The sequence below is a fragment of the Acinonyx jubatus genome, chromosome C1 (genome assembly GCF_027475565.1).
Source record: "Acinonyx jubatus isolate Ajub_Pintada_27869175 chromosome C1, VMU_Ajub_asm_v1.0, whole genome shotgun sequence".
Taxonomy (NCBI): domain Eukaryota; kingdom Metazoa; phylum Chordata; class Mammalia; order Carnivora; family Felidae; genus Acinonyx; species Acinonyx jubatus.
The window spans coordinates 177,801,914-177,815,014 of record NC_069381.1 but is presented as its reverse complement, the minus strand read 5'-3'; the positions used below and the strand labels follow the sequence as shown (position 1 = coordinate 177,815,014).

Sequence of the window (13,101 nt, the reverse complement as noted above, 5' to 3'; positions counted from 1 at the left end):
TGAAGCATGTAGAAATTCTAATTGGAACATCTGGCATTAATAAGAATGTTATTATACACCTAAAAAAGTTCAAGATTGAAGATAAAGTTCTATTTTTTAATCTAGTATCACTACAAATTTTGGTGGAGTAGATCATCATTTTAACTCTTCTTCCTAAGTTAACAAACCACTGGATCCTGAGTATATTAGAAATTATTTGTGGTCCGTGTGCCATATAGTATTATATTTAAAAAGGAACAAATATCCACCAATCTAACTTGAAGCTAAAATTGCCAAAATTCACACATATTTTTACATACACACAGGAATTAGATATTTAGAATGTTTGTATTAAAACGTTGGTGTTGAATATACATAAATGTTCTTCAGCACAGATGTAGCTGATTTCTCTTTGATAAGAAAGCTATCATCAATATTTAAAAAATATTTAATACTTCGAGGAACTATTTTATAAATTACTTTGTAAATAATACTAAACAAATACTGCATTTCCTAAATGACATTTCCAAATTTTCTTTCATTGTATTCAGTATCAGTTGGAAAATTTTCATGAAAATATCCAAGAATGATAGGTCCCAAAACACCTGTTTTTGGTATTTTTCATGAAATTTCAATAGTTTTTAAGTCAGGGTGTCAAGTCAAAGTGATGATTCAGAACTTTTACCAGATCAAGGTTTACTAAATATTTTTATGGGTATAAAGATCAAAGTCTCAGAAAAAGCAGAGAGAGTTCTAGAGCATCATCAGTGACTCTGATTTAAACATTTAAAGAATTATGCTGGATACCAAGTTGAGAATAGATTATCACACAAGGATTGAAGCAGAGAATCTTAACAGGCTCTGGCTGTAAGCCAGAAATGTAGGTGGCTCAGAGCAGAAAGGAAGAGATACAGTATTTCCTGATGACTTGAATGTGAATCCTGTGTCCCTTCATGGCGAGCTTTACATCTTAAGAACAAGAGACATGTTCCTTTTTAACGATGTTTGTAATAGTTATAGTATCTATTATTGCTTGAGTTACCAAAACAAAAAGTAATAATCTTAAAAAACTTGAAAAATAGGGGTGCCTGGGTAGCTCAGATAGTAGAGCGTCTGACTTCAGCTCCGGTCATGATCCCCCAGCTTGTGAGTTGGAGCCCTGGCATCGGGCTCTGTGCTGACAGCTTGGAGCCTAGAGCCTGCTTTAGATTCTGTGTCTCCCTCTCTCTCTCTGCCCCTTCTCTGCTTGCTCGCTCGCTCTCTCCCTCTCTCTCTCTCAAAAATAAATATTAAAAAAATTGAAAAATATGCTATACACATGTTTTCACACGAAGAGGAAATGTACTGTTTCTTTGTATTGCAAGGAATATATGTGTGTCATATGTATATGCATAATATATCATGTAATACATACTTACAATGAAAGAATTTCCTTAAAATTTTGTCAAGAGGAAATGGGAAAAAATCGCTCAGCTATGTTACTGGACATAGAACTGGTTCTGAACTCAGGGTTAGTTACTCACCGCTTGAAAATCAATATTTGAGAGACAAGTGATGGTAGGAAAGGAAAGGTTGTTTTATTCAGGAAGCTGGCAACCTGGGAAGATGGTGGGCTAACATCCTAAAGACAATCTTCCTGGGACAGGTGAAGCTGGGAGGGTTTTAAGGGAGAGGTGTGGGAAATGGTAAGAGCTACATGCAAGAGAAGTGGGTGCCCAAGCGGTTACTCCCATGTCCACATGACCCTGAACAGACTAGCTGCCATCAGTGGCAGCTGTTTTTGAATGTGGTCGGGCCTCATCTTCTGGGAGAGTCTGGCCCTTCACTCCTCAAGACCCGTGGTCTGCAAATCTCAAGGAAGGTAGGTTTGTTCTACTATACACCAAGGGGCCTTCGGTCTGGAAGCAAGGAGTGCATAAACTTGAATCAAGTTAACCCTCAAGACGGGTTGCAATGCTGTTACAGCTGTAAACATGAAATGCTTTTGGTAAAGGAAAACATTAAAGTTTTTGTTAGTTTTTAGAAAGTATTGCTTTAGAGATATATCATTATATCAAAACACATTTTTAAAGACAGATAGAAAAGCTTGTGTAAATTTTTACTGAGGGAACTCAAGATATTTCTAATAGTCTACAAGTTTACTTTAAGAGGTAGTTCCGTTTTTAACCACAGTGACTTACAACAATTTATAATTCAAATGAAGAATTTCTAATCACCAAAATAGGCTTACTGTATTTGGGCTCTTGTATAGTTTTAACTTTTGCATATTTTCTCAAATAACTTCATGAATTTAATTGTATTAATAGAAGAGTTAATCTAACATAATTAAGCAGACCTAAGAACTTTTATTAGATAGTGACATTTTTGCTTTTAACAGAAATTCATCTGTGACTAGTTGAGACCACTGGATCAAAATGACCTTAACATTGGCCCTTTATTTAATCTGATAAATAAAACAAGGTGAAATTTGAATTGGGCATGTGATGATAATGCATTTCACCCTGTTACTAATATTTAGTGTAAACACTGTCAATGTAATGACTTGATCTTTTAGAGAAAGTCCTATCCCACAGGTCCTGATTAATGATGGGCCCAAAATATATTACTTCTAAGTGAGATGGGCCTAAAGTATATTGAAATAGAGATCTAAGTTAATTATAATTTCAGTCGTCTTATGAAACTGCACTGCACTGTTGAATACGAAATAAAACCATTTTGGGGACTTAAAAACATGGATTTTTTGTTTGGTTGTTTTGTGATGGACTAAACATAATTTAAAAAAACAAAACTTGGGAAATTGACTGAAATTCAGTTGATTTGTACCCAAGATATAAAAGATCAATTCCCATATCAGGTTTCAATGGTCAGTGGGGAAGCCCCCACAAAAAATGAAGTTATCTATTTTTGCCCACATTAATAGAATTGGTTTAATAACAAGGATCTGTGTCTCATCTCATTGTTAAGGGTATAAGATGCAATGCTATTTTTTAGATTCATCTTTATCTTCAAAAGTAGTTATGCACTTCATTTAATGAATCAAATGCACAGTAAATATTCATTAAAATTTATAAATACATGTTTGAAAATAAACACTCCTGTAGGATAATATATTTCAATTAAATGTCAAGGGTATAAAAGTGTGATGTGTTAGCTTTCAAAACTATTACGCTTTTGGAAAAAAAATGTGTTTCCTTTTTTGTTTATCCTTAAAAATGCAATTTTCAGAAACATAAGCTATCTATGACTACACAATTCTTGATATAATTTCAGAAAAACTTAAAGTGTTCTTTAGTTTTCTGTTTATAAGCCCTCATAGATGCATACAGCAAAGAGGAAAGTCAAAGGATTATTGAAATGATTGATTTAGGATTGTTTTATTTGGTCTTGAAGAATCTCAAGAAGCAATACTACAAGTTTTTTTCCTCTTTTGGAACATTTTTATTCCTTCAAAGATTTGGGATGTGATGTTATTTTAACCAATGTTAATAAAATATATTTGGCTTCAGCATAGGGAAGGAAGAAAGATAAAAAAAAAAAACTCTGTGTGTGTGTGTGTGTGTGTGTGTGTGTGTGTGTGTGTGTAACATCTGTCTGTTTAAAAGTAAGATAAGCTACCCTGGATGCATAGCTTATTTTGCTACTATTGTCATACACATATTTTGTTATTTCCGCTTGTAAGGGATACTGTCCTAGAATAGTATATGTTTAGTGACATAAGAATAAATACATGTGTTCTGTTTTATCATATCAAATAAGATTTTCATGTTACAGTTTTTCCCTCCTACTCATAATGAATTATTCATTGAGCTAGGCCTGTTTTCCTTGAAAAGTTAATAATATAACTAAAGAAAAAACCAGAAGACTGCCTATTTTTGTGTTAAAATCTTAAATTCCGCTTAAAAGTTTTATACATAAGAAGGACACATCAAACATACAGTTTAGTTACTGTGGTATAAAGAGAAGTCTAAATACTTTTATCTTCTCTGTTCAAAATTGAAATATCTAAAACCACAACACCTACATTTTTATTATGTTATCTGCTTATTAGCTAAGATGCGTCCAAGTAAATTAACTTAAGAGATCATATAATTATTGAATACAAATGAAGGCTTTCATTAATATGTGGAGTTTGCAAAATATTCTAGAAATACTTTTTATATTACAGTATGGTTTTGCTGTTAAAATAAGCATTCTGCTTTTATAATAATGAAGTCTCATTCACAAGAGCTTCATTTTACCTAAAATTTCTTCCCTTTATTCTGCCTGTAATGCTAAAAAATGTGTTATTTGTTTCTGTGAAAATTGATGTTTAAAATATTGGTAACTTTCACTAGATGTTCAGCAACAAACACTCAGGACTAACCAATCAAGTATTTAAATTCGAATACTTAAAGCACCCAGGCTTATAAAAAGTACAAAGAGTATAAAGATTTTCAGTCTTTAATTTAAAATGACTTTCCCTGTGAAAATTTTCAGAGCCATCATACCTTAACATGTCAGATTTGCTCTACCAGTAACTTCCATTTACTTAGAGCAGCATAGATTTTTGGTAAATATATAATAACAGTGATTTTCACGGATCTGATTTTGTTTGCTTTAAAGCATTTATGGACAGTAATAAAAGGCCCACCAGAGTGCATTAGGGTTGTTTAATGTGTTTTGGAAAATGATATCTAAAGTACAGACCCCTATCGGCTTACTGCAAAGTGATAGGAACACCCCGATGATGCCCTGTGATTACCCACAAGTAGAACCCTGCAGAAAGTATAGAGCTTTCTTTCCACTCAGCCCAACTCTTATCACAAAATTGTACCAAGATTCTCCCTTCAAGGACTGATTTATGGTAAATTTTGTTCAGGCATAGCCTAGGTTGGTGTTTCTGAGTAAATAAATTAGTTTGTTGTTGTTGTTGTTGTTGTTGTGTTTGTTGTTGTTGTTGTTACTAAAGGAAACAGTGAGTCTGTTATTTAAAAAGTGGCATACTGCTGGTTTGCTGGTTTCATCCTCATTCTTCCTGGAGTTTGTGTTTGTAAGCCAACAACTATCTTTTATTTTTGTTGCCTGAGGAAATTTATACTACCTTTCTGTTCTTGTACATATTCATCCTAACATCACATTATGAAACAGTGGACATTTTTCAACTGATTATCTATTATGTCCCTAAAGCAACTTTAAAAGATAGTCGTTTTGTCTTGTCAGTAGGTCTCTGATCATTTCCCCACAAACACTGTTTAAAAGCACTCAAGGGATTTGATATATATTACATTTTTTAAAAAGTAAACCAGAGTATTAAAGAAAAAAGCCTGTATGTATTGCTTCCAAATAAAGGCCAGATTGGATGGAAGTAAAGAGTTCTGAACAGGAATCAAGGACTGACCTGGAAAACATTGTGATCTATCTCAGGCAGACTAATATATTCCCTGGATTAAGAGGAGCATCTGAAAGTTTAGACAGGTGTATGACCTTTAAGTTTCCTTTTAGTTCTAAGAGTCTGCAATATTCTGTATAAAACTTCAGCCGGAAGAGTGGTTGAGAATAAACTATGGCAGATGAGTCTGTCTTGGATTCTTCAAGGAATTGGAGCCATCCATTTGTGAAAGCAATGGGATATGCTAAGGAAATCTTAGGCCAGCTGACAACCAATGAATCATTCAAGGTCAGGTCACATTACCTTTATCTTCTAGTGGTCTCATGTGTGGGTTCTAGGAGAGCAAGCAGGGTGCGTGGTAAGTCCAGACCCAGAAGGAGGGCACTGCCACCTCTCCAGCATGCTGTTGGCTAAAGCAAATCATAAAGCTGGCCCAGCTCAGAGGTGGGGAAAGGCTTGCTGGATGAAGTTGCAAAGTCACACTGAAAAGGGCATTACTACAGGAAGGGGCAAAGAATAGAAAGGAATTTCTATTAATTCAACCAACATCCATGTAGAGAATATACTTTCTTTATTCACTTGACTTTCCATTTGATCAATTTCCATTGATTTACAAACATCCCACTGAAAATTTCATTGATTCCTTTTGGATTTCCCTCCTTAAAAAAATTCCTTGACAAGAGTTCAAGAAAGCAAATAGAATCTATTATAAATTTTAAAAGATTTCATAGTATAGATAATGTTTTACCTAAGTTTAAAGTATTTTTTAAAGTATCTGAGGTTTGTTCTTTGTGTTTGACCTGGTCTTTTGTTCTACATTTGACATTTTTGTTTCTACATTTTAAATTTCTAATATCATACCTAATTGTGAAGTTTTGTTTTTTTCTCATTTATCTCTTCTTGGCTCTCTGCAACTGATCAGTCTGATAATTTGTATCTTTCTTTAATTCTAAGTGACAGCCAGTCATTATTTCTTCAAGTGTTTCTCCTTCTTATTTAATTTTTTCCTGTCCACCTAGAACTCCCATAGATCTTACATTTTGCTTTATGCTTTCCATATCTTTATGAATTTTAGATGAGTTTTGAAATAGAGCATTTACCAATCTTTGAGTTGGCTAATATATACATAAATGTATATTATGTAAATATATAATATATATAAATCTATATAATATATAAATATATAATATATTATATAAATATAAATATATTATATATAAAATATTTGTTCTCTAATATAATATATATTTTAAATTACATATATAATATATGCTCTCTGTCTAATATATAATATACATATCATATATAGATTATATATATGCTCTCTCTATATGCTTATATATATATGTACACACACACACACATACATACACTCTAAGCTCTTTGTTATGCACACTTTGAGTTCTTGTTCTGGGTCATTTATTTCTTCTGTTTTCTCTGATTTACGTCTTTTAGGTTTGGTTTTGTTTTTATAACTCTTGAATTCCTCACAGATTTTATAGATTTTCCTGTTCATACCTGAAAAATTATTAGATGGTGTGCCTGGGATATGAGGGCTTTGACCCACCTGATGAATTAAGGAGGATGAAACCCTCCAGGTCAGGTAAACTTTCATGTTGCAATCTGGGTTCAAACCTTCTGACCTTAGGAAGCCTCCCATTACTTCCCCTAAGCATTGTTTTTTTTCCACAAATTATCTCCTCCTGTTGAGTTACTCTATACTTTGGGGGAAGAAAGGGAAATATCAGGGTCTGAGAAGATGAACTGCACTTGGTTACAATGCTTCTCAACCCAGCTTCATCCCAACTTCCCAGTGTTCGAATGCCTTCAGAGGCTGTGGCTGGAATTACTCTTACTTACTCCATTTGTAACTGGACCAGGTAATCATGCCCCGAGGGCAGGAGTGAGAGGGAGGAGCACAGCTGGAAAGCTGTCTTACCATTTCTATATTCATGATGCCTGGTCCTCTGCTTCCCTAGGTTGTAATTTACCTGCCCCACACCCCACATATACACAGAGATCTTGCAAGATTCTGTCTTCTAGAAGGTTTCCCAAGGTTGCAGTATTGTCGTTGGCTGTGTATATTTTATAGTTTGTTTTTTGGCTCTGAAGTCTGTTACCCTCCTCCTCCTTCCATGCTTTCTCCAAGGGTGAAGTTCGATAGGAGCCAGCAACTCTTTCTTTTATGACATTCTGCTTAGAGGCAACTTCTAAATAATTGTGATTGTCCCCATCATAAAATGAGGGGCAGTTTTTAATAACAATTTAAATTTCCTTCTCCAAGAATATATATATGTGTGTATATATATATATATATATATATAGACACACACACACACCACACACATATACACACACACATACACACATACATACTCGATATGTATATATATATTTGAGATATATATATGATATATATATATACATATATATATATATATATATGTATCTGTTGCTTATGATAAAAATAACATTTATTGGCTTTTCCAAAGCTTGCTTAAGGGCAGCCCCACAGCACAGTCCAATTTATCAAACTTTAATATTAAGAATATACATCCCCAGGTCTGGAGGAGGGCACAGAAGTGTGTAATTTAAAAATTATCCTGGATGATTCTCATTTACTTGGTCTACATCTCATACTGTCAAATAATTGCTAAGGGCAGTCTCAACTCAGTGAGTAAAGCACAGTAGAAGCCAATAGATGTGTTAGGAACCTCCTATCCCCCTTCAAGGAAATAACCTAACTTCTTAAAAATTGTATGCCCTTTAGGCAAGAATGAAGAACATTTTGTAGGAGACTACTTTACAAAGGAATTTCTTAGACATATTTATTCTAGTTATCTCTTGTATTACTGATTCTCTATGTTAAATATACTACCAAAAACATTCCAAAAACAGGTTTATCTGGTCCTGAAGGATTTTGTGCCATGCAGGTAGTGTGGATTCAGGCCATGAGTTTGTGTAAGGGTTGGTTGAGTCTCTCAGTGGAGACATTTTCCTCCTTTACTCAGAAACAAGGTGTGAGCAAATGCATTTCTTTATTGCCTACTTTTGTGGGGTTGACTTTTATAGATTGTTTGTTCACTGAGTGTGTTGTCATTTTGGGGACATGGGCTTATGCAGATATCTCTCATCTGACCATTTTCTCAGCACACGCCCAAGGCTTTGCATCAGTTATCCAAGATGACATTAATTGCAGCTTGAATTTACATAAATTTTCAGAACACTCAAGATAGTCTCTATATCACGATTTGTGTTTATGTTTCTTAACGTTTCTTTCTTTCTTTTTTTTTTCCTTTTGGCTTTTTTGAAGGGTTCCTTTACTTCTGAGGCACCTTTTGTTTTGGTTTCTTCTATTTCATTTTTTTTTTTTTTTAGTTTTAAGCTGTATATTTTGAGGTATAAATTTTCTTGTAATTATTTCACAAAATCAGTTTCTGCTTTCTAAATGTCCACTTGCAATCCCGTAGAACCTTATTCGTAACTTTATCTAATAAACTTTAGCACTTCATAGTTCAACCATTTGTTTTATTTTTGTATTTAAAATTCTTTTTGTCTGGATACATGACAAGGTAGTGCTCCCCAAGGCCCTCCCCTTCTTCAGGGTGTCTGGGATGAAAACTATGTTCATCCCAGAGGTTGAGAGACTCTCATTGTGTTGGGGATGAGGTGGGGCAAGGATTCCTCAGCAGCTGAGGGCCTCTCTCTTCCTATTGCTCTTGCTGGGGCTGGTGGTCCAGGGGGCTGTTACTCCTTGGAGGCCATATAAACCATAAGGTCCACACCCAGTTGCTGTAGACAAATTCATTGTCCTACCAGGAAGTCAGCTTGACCCAGTAGTCAATGAGAACAATGACAACCCTGGTATCAAAGGTAGAAGAGTGGGTGTCACTATTAAAGTCACAGGAGACATCCCAGTCCTTAGTGTAGCCAAGGTTGTCCTTGAGGGGCCCTCCGATGTCTGCTTCATCACCTTCTTAATGTCATCGTATTTAGTGGCTCTCTCCAGGTGGCTAGTCAGATCCATGGCTGACATAGTAGGAGTGGGAACATGGAAGGCCATGCCAGGGAGCTTCCCATTCAGCTCAGGGATGAACTTGCCTTGGTGACGCCGCTAGAAGCAGGGATGATGTTCTGGGAAGCCCCTTGACCATCATGCCACAGCTTCCAAAAAAGGCTGTCCACAGTCCTCTGGGTGACAATGATGGCATGGATTATGGTCATGATTCCCTCCATGATACCAAAGTTGTTACCGATGGTGTTGGCCACAGGGACCAAGCAGGTGGTGGTACAGGAGGCATTGCTGACAATCTTGAGGGAATTGTCATATTTCTCATGGTTCATACCATCACAAACATGGGGACATCAACAGAAGGGTCAGAGATAATGGCCCTCTTGGCTCCATCCTTCAAGTGAGTCCCAGCCTTCTTCATGGTGGTAAAGACCCCAGTGAACTCCACAACATACTCAGCACCAGGAGCACCCCATTTGATGCTAGTGGGATCTTGCTTATGGAAGATAGAGATGGGCTTTCCATTGATGACAAATTTCCCTTTCTCAGCCTTGACTGTGCTTTTGAATATGCCATGGATGGGATCCTACTGGAACATGTAGACCATGTATTTGAGGTCAACAAAGGGGTCATCGATGGCTGTAATATACACTTTTCCAGAGTTGAAAGCAGCCCTGATGACGAAATCTGGCCAAATCAGTTTACTCCAACCTTCACCATTGTATCTGGGGACGTGCTGGTACTGCACCAGAAGAGGCGACTGTCTGTTGCATGGGGAGGAGTTCAACCATTTGTTTTTAGATCCATATTGAACTGACTGACATTTTTTCTCATTTATTTATTTTAATATTTTAGCAAAGCACTTGGTATATATTCGGTTCACAGTTACAAGTATTACATAAGAATGAACTATCATTCCGATGAAACCAATAGAAATCTTTCCTTCATAGTACCATCCCATGGAATAGAATTAGGACCCGAAAATATCCGGACACATTTAGAATCTATATAACAAACCAAATAAAAAAGAAAAACATTTTTTATCTCATTGAAATCTTCTATCCGGTTTCATACATTTGATCATTTTTTAATTTAAATTTAGTATATACATATATACATGTATGTATATTTATTTTATGTATATGTGTATACATACTTATCTATAAATATATGCTTATATACATCCCTATGTATACACACACACACACATATATATTGATGGTAAGAACTAACTTTGTGTACAGAATGTACTATAGCACCGTGTGTAAGAGTGTTTCATTAACAAATAGAATATAATTCAATGCATTAAGAAACTTGCTTTTTCTCCCCTGTATCATATATGTTAGTTATACTACTTAGTCTTAGTCTTAGCATTTTTTCCAAACATCATCAGGCCTCTTTTTTTTTCTTTTTTTGATTGAATGCCATTTAATGTCTTCTCTCCCTCCTTGTAGAATATATGAGAGAAAAACAGTAACAAAACATGGAGCTTACATTCAAGTGGGAAAAAACACCAAATTTTGCTTCTATTTGTATTTGCCTTATGATCTAGGCATGCAGTGCCTCTAGATAGCAGTTCTCAGCAGTAGTAAATAGAACATTGGCTCCAAACAAATTATCAAGGAATAAAGAGCTGCTCTAAATACATTTCTCAGCTCTACATAGTAAAGTTATGATCAGTAAAATGATAGTTTGAATCCTAGAACTACAATCTGTCTGAGCATTCACCTCTTAAATTATTTTCTTCTTCCAATGCCCACTTAACAAAACTCAAACTTACGTGAGTATATTATCAAATACAAGTACACAATTCTTTTGGAACACTTTTGCTTATCTCCTTATTTTCCTCTATACTAGTAGATTTATTCTCACTACTTGTACGTACCTTTATATCCATGCTGCTAATACCCTATTTTTTTTTTATTTAACTCTTGGTGTCACTCAAGACTGTTCCCTTGACTTTCCTCTATATCTAAGAAGGAGATATTTCTTTGGGTTTACTAAGTTTAAGGACGTTTTATTTGCCATATTTAGTGGACAGAGCTTTTACATAGTGTGGATAAATGATGGTAGTCTTTGTTACTATTCTTTCTCTTTTTTTCCCCCATATTCCCTTACCCTCTCCCCACATACCCTATCACCACTTTTTGGTAAGTGGTGTTGCTTCAAGATAGAAGGGAAGGAAGTGTTGCTTGCTTTCTCGGAGTTGAGGGATGAGCCACTGACTGTTTTCCCCTGTTCTTATGTGTTAGGTCCTTTTTCTCCCAGAAGCCTAGATAGCCATAACTGAAAATTTCTCTTATGGGAGAGCTAAGGAATCCATCTTTTTAATTTCTTCTCTGTCTTTTTTTTACTGCATATTTAAGACTAGGCTTTGTTTTAGTCTTCCTGGCCAGGTAGCTCTACACAATCTAGAAAACATTATTTCTTGATTACAGGATGTCTCTCCCTTACTTCCTCTCTCTCTCTCTTTTTTTTTAAGTATAGACTGTTTCTCAAAGCAGATAAAATGATAAAAACCAAAACCTTGACTCTACCTTGGTAATACACGTATGTTTTTGACAGCTTTGATTCAAATTTAGAGCATTACCTACATAGGAAAAAAGGAAGTCCTTTGCTATAATTCTACACATAGACTAGAGTAAAACCTAATTTACTAATAAGATTTTTTTTCCTTTATTTTGCCAGCCATCATACTGAATATATACATTCTCTCAGAGACTCCTTAGGTTAAATTTTCTGTGTTAAAATTTGAGTACACCTAGTCAAAATATTAATATAATTTTAATTTTATTTTACTAGCATCTCTTATAGAATTTAAACATGTAGATAGAGATACCCCAGTGAACTTCCTAAATTAGACATGGAAGGAAGGGATGATAGAATGTGAAGATGGGGAACCTGAGCCTCCCATACAGTTTGTGACATGCAGAGATCCTGATCCTTCATCATGCCCTCGCAAAAGGCTGTGGATTCTTTAAGGAAGAGACTATATATTATTCCTTTTTCTTAATAACCTGGCATGGTAGCTACTGTCTAATATATGCCAAATAAATTAATGAACACATGCATTAGTATACATCTAATTTATTTCTGCCTAGATGCTTGGCTTACAAGACCAGATTTGAAGTGATCACTGATTACCTTTCTATCCTCAGTCCTCAGTCTCTGTTGTTCTTACCATTATTCATTGCATTTTAGCCACATTCACCTAGGGGTAAAAATGCTTCCTTCTACTATTTTGAACTTGAACTGCCTCCTCTGCTTGAAATACATTGTTGCCAAATCTTCACATGCTATTTACCTTCTCAACATTTAGGCCTCAGCTAAAGTACCACCAATTTAAAGAGGCCTTCTCATATAGGCCTGTCTAAGGTAGAACTCCTTCACTGAAACCTGGTTGTTCTAGTTCATCCATTACATAGTTTTGTTTTTTCATCTCATCTCACTTATTAACACCTATAACAATTTTAGTTAAAATATTTGTTTATGATTGCACTAGGACAGAAGCATTTTATTTTTTCTCAAACTTTATCCTTAAGATGCTGACACACAGAAGATACTGTAAACACTCCTTGAATATTTGAGTTAGTGAATAAGTGTGTGTGTGTGTGTGTGTGTGTGTGTGTGTGTGTGTACCATGGCATGCTGGGAAATGTTTAACAAATGTGTTTCTAATAAAGTTCTGCCTGATTTGTAGCATTTGCTGATTTCCACAGGATAGATAAACACTCCCACCATG

At 35.2% G+C, this 13,101-nt stretch overlaps 1 long non-coding RNA gene and 1 pseudogene across 2 annotated transcripts in view; one reads left to right on the top strand and one right to left on the bottom strand.

Moving 5' to 3' along the window:
• Positions 1–13,101, top strand: part of LOC128314094 (uncharacterized) — a 302,527-nt gene that overhangs the window by 209,304 nt on the left and 80,122 nt on the right. The window lies entirely within an intron of this gene.
• LOC106979982 (glyceraldehyde-3-phosphate dehydrogenase-like) lies at positions 9,095–10,079 on the bottom strand (annotated as a pseudogene).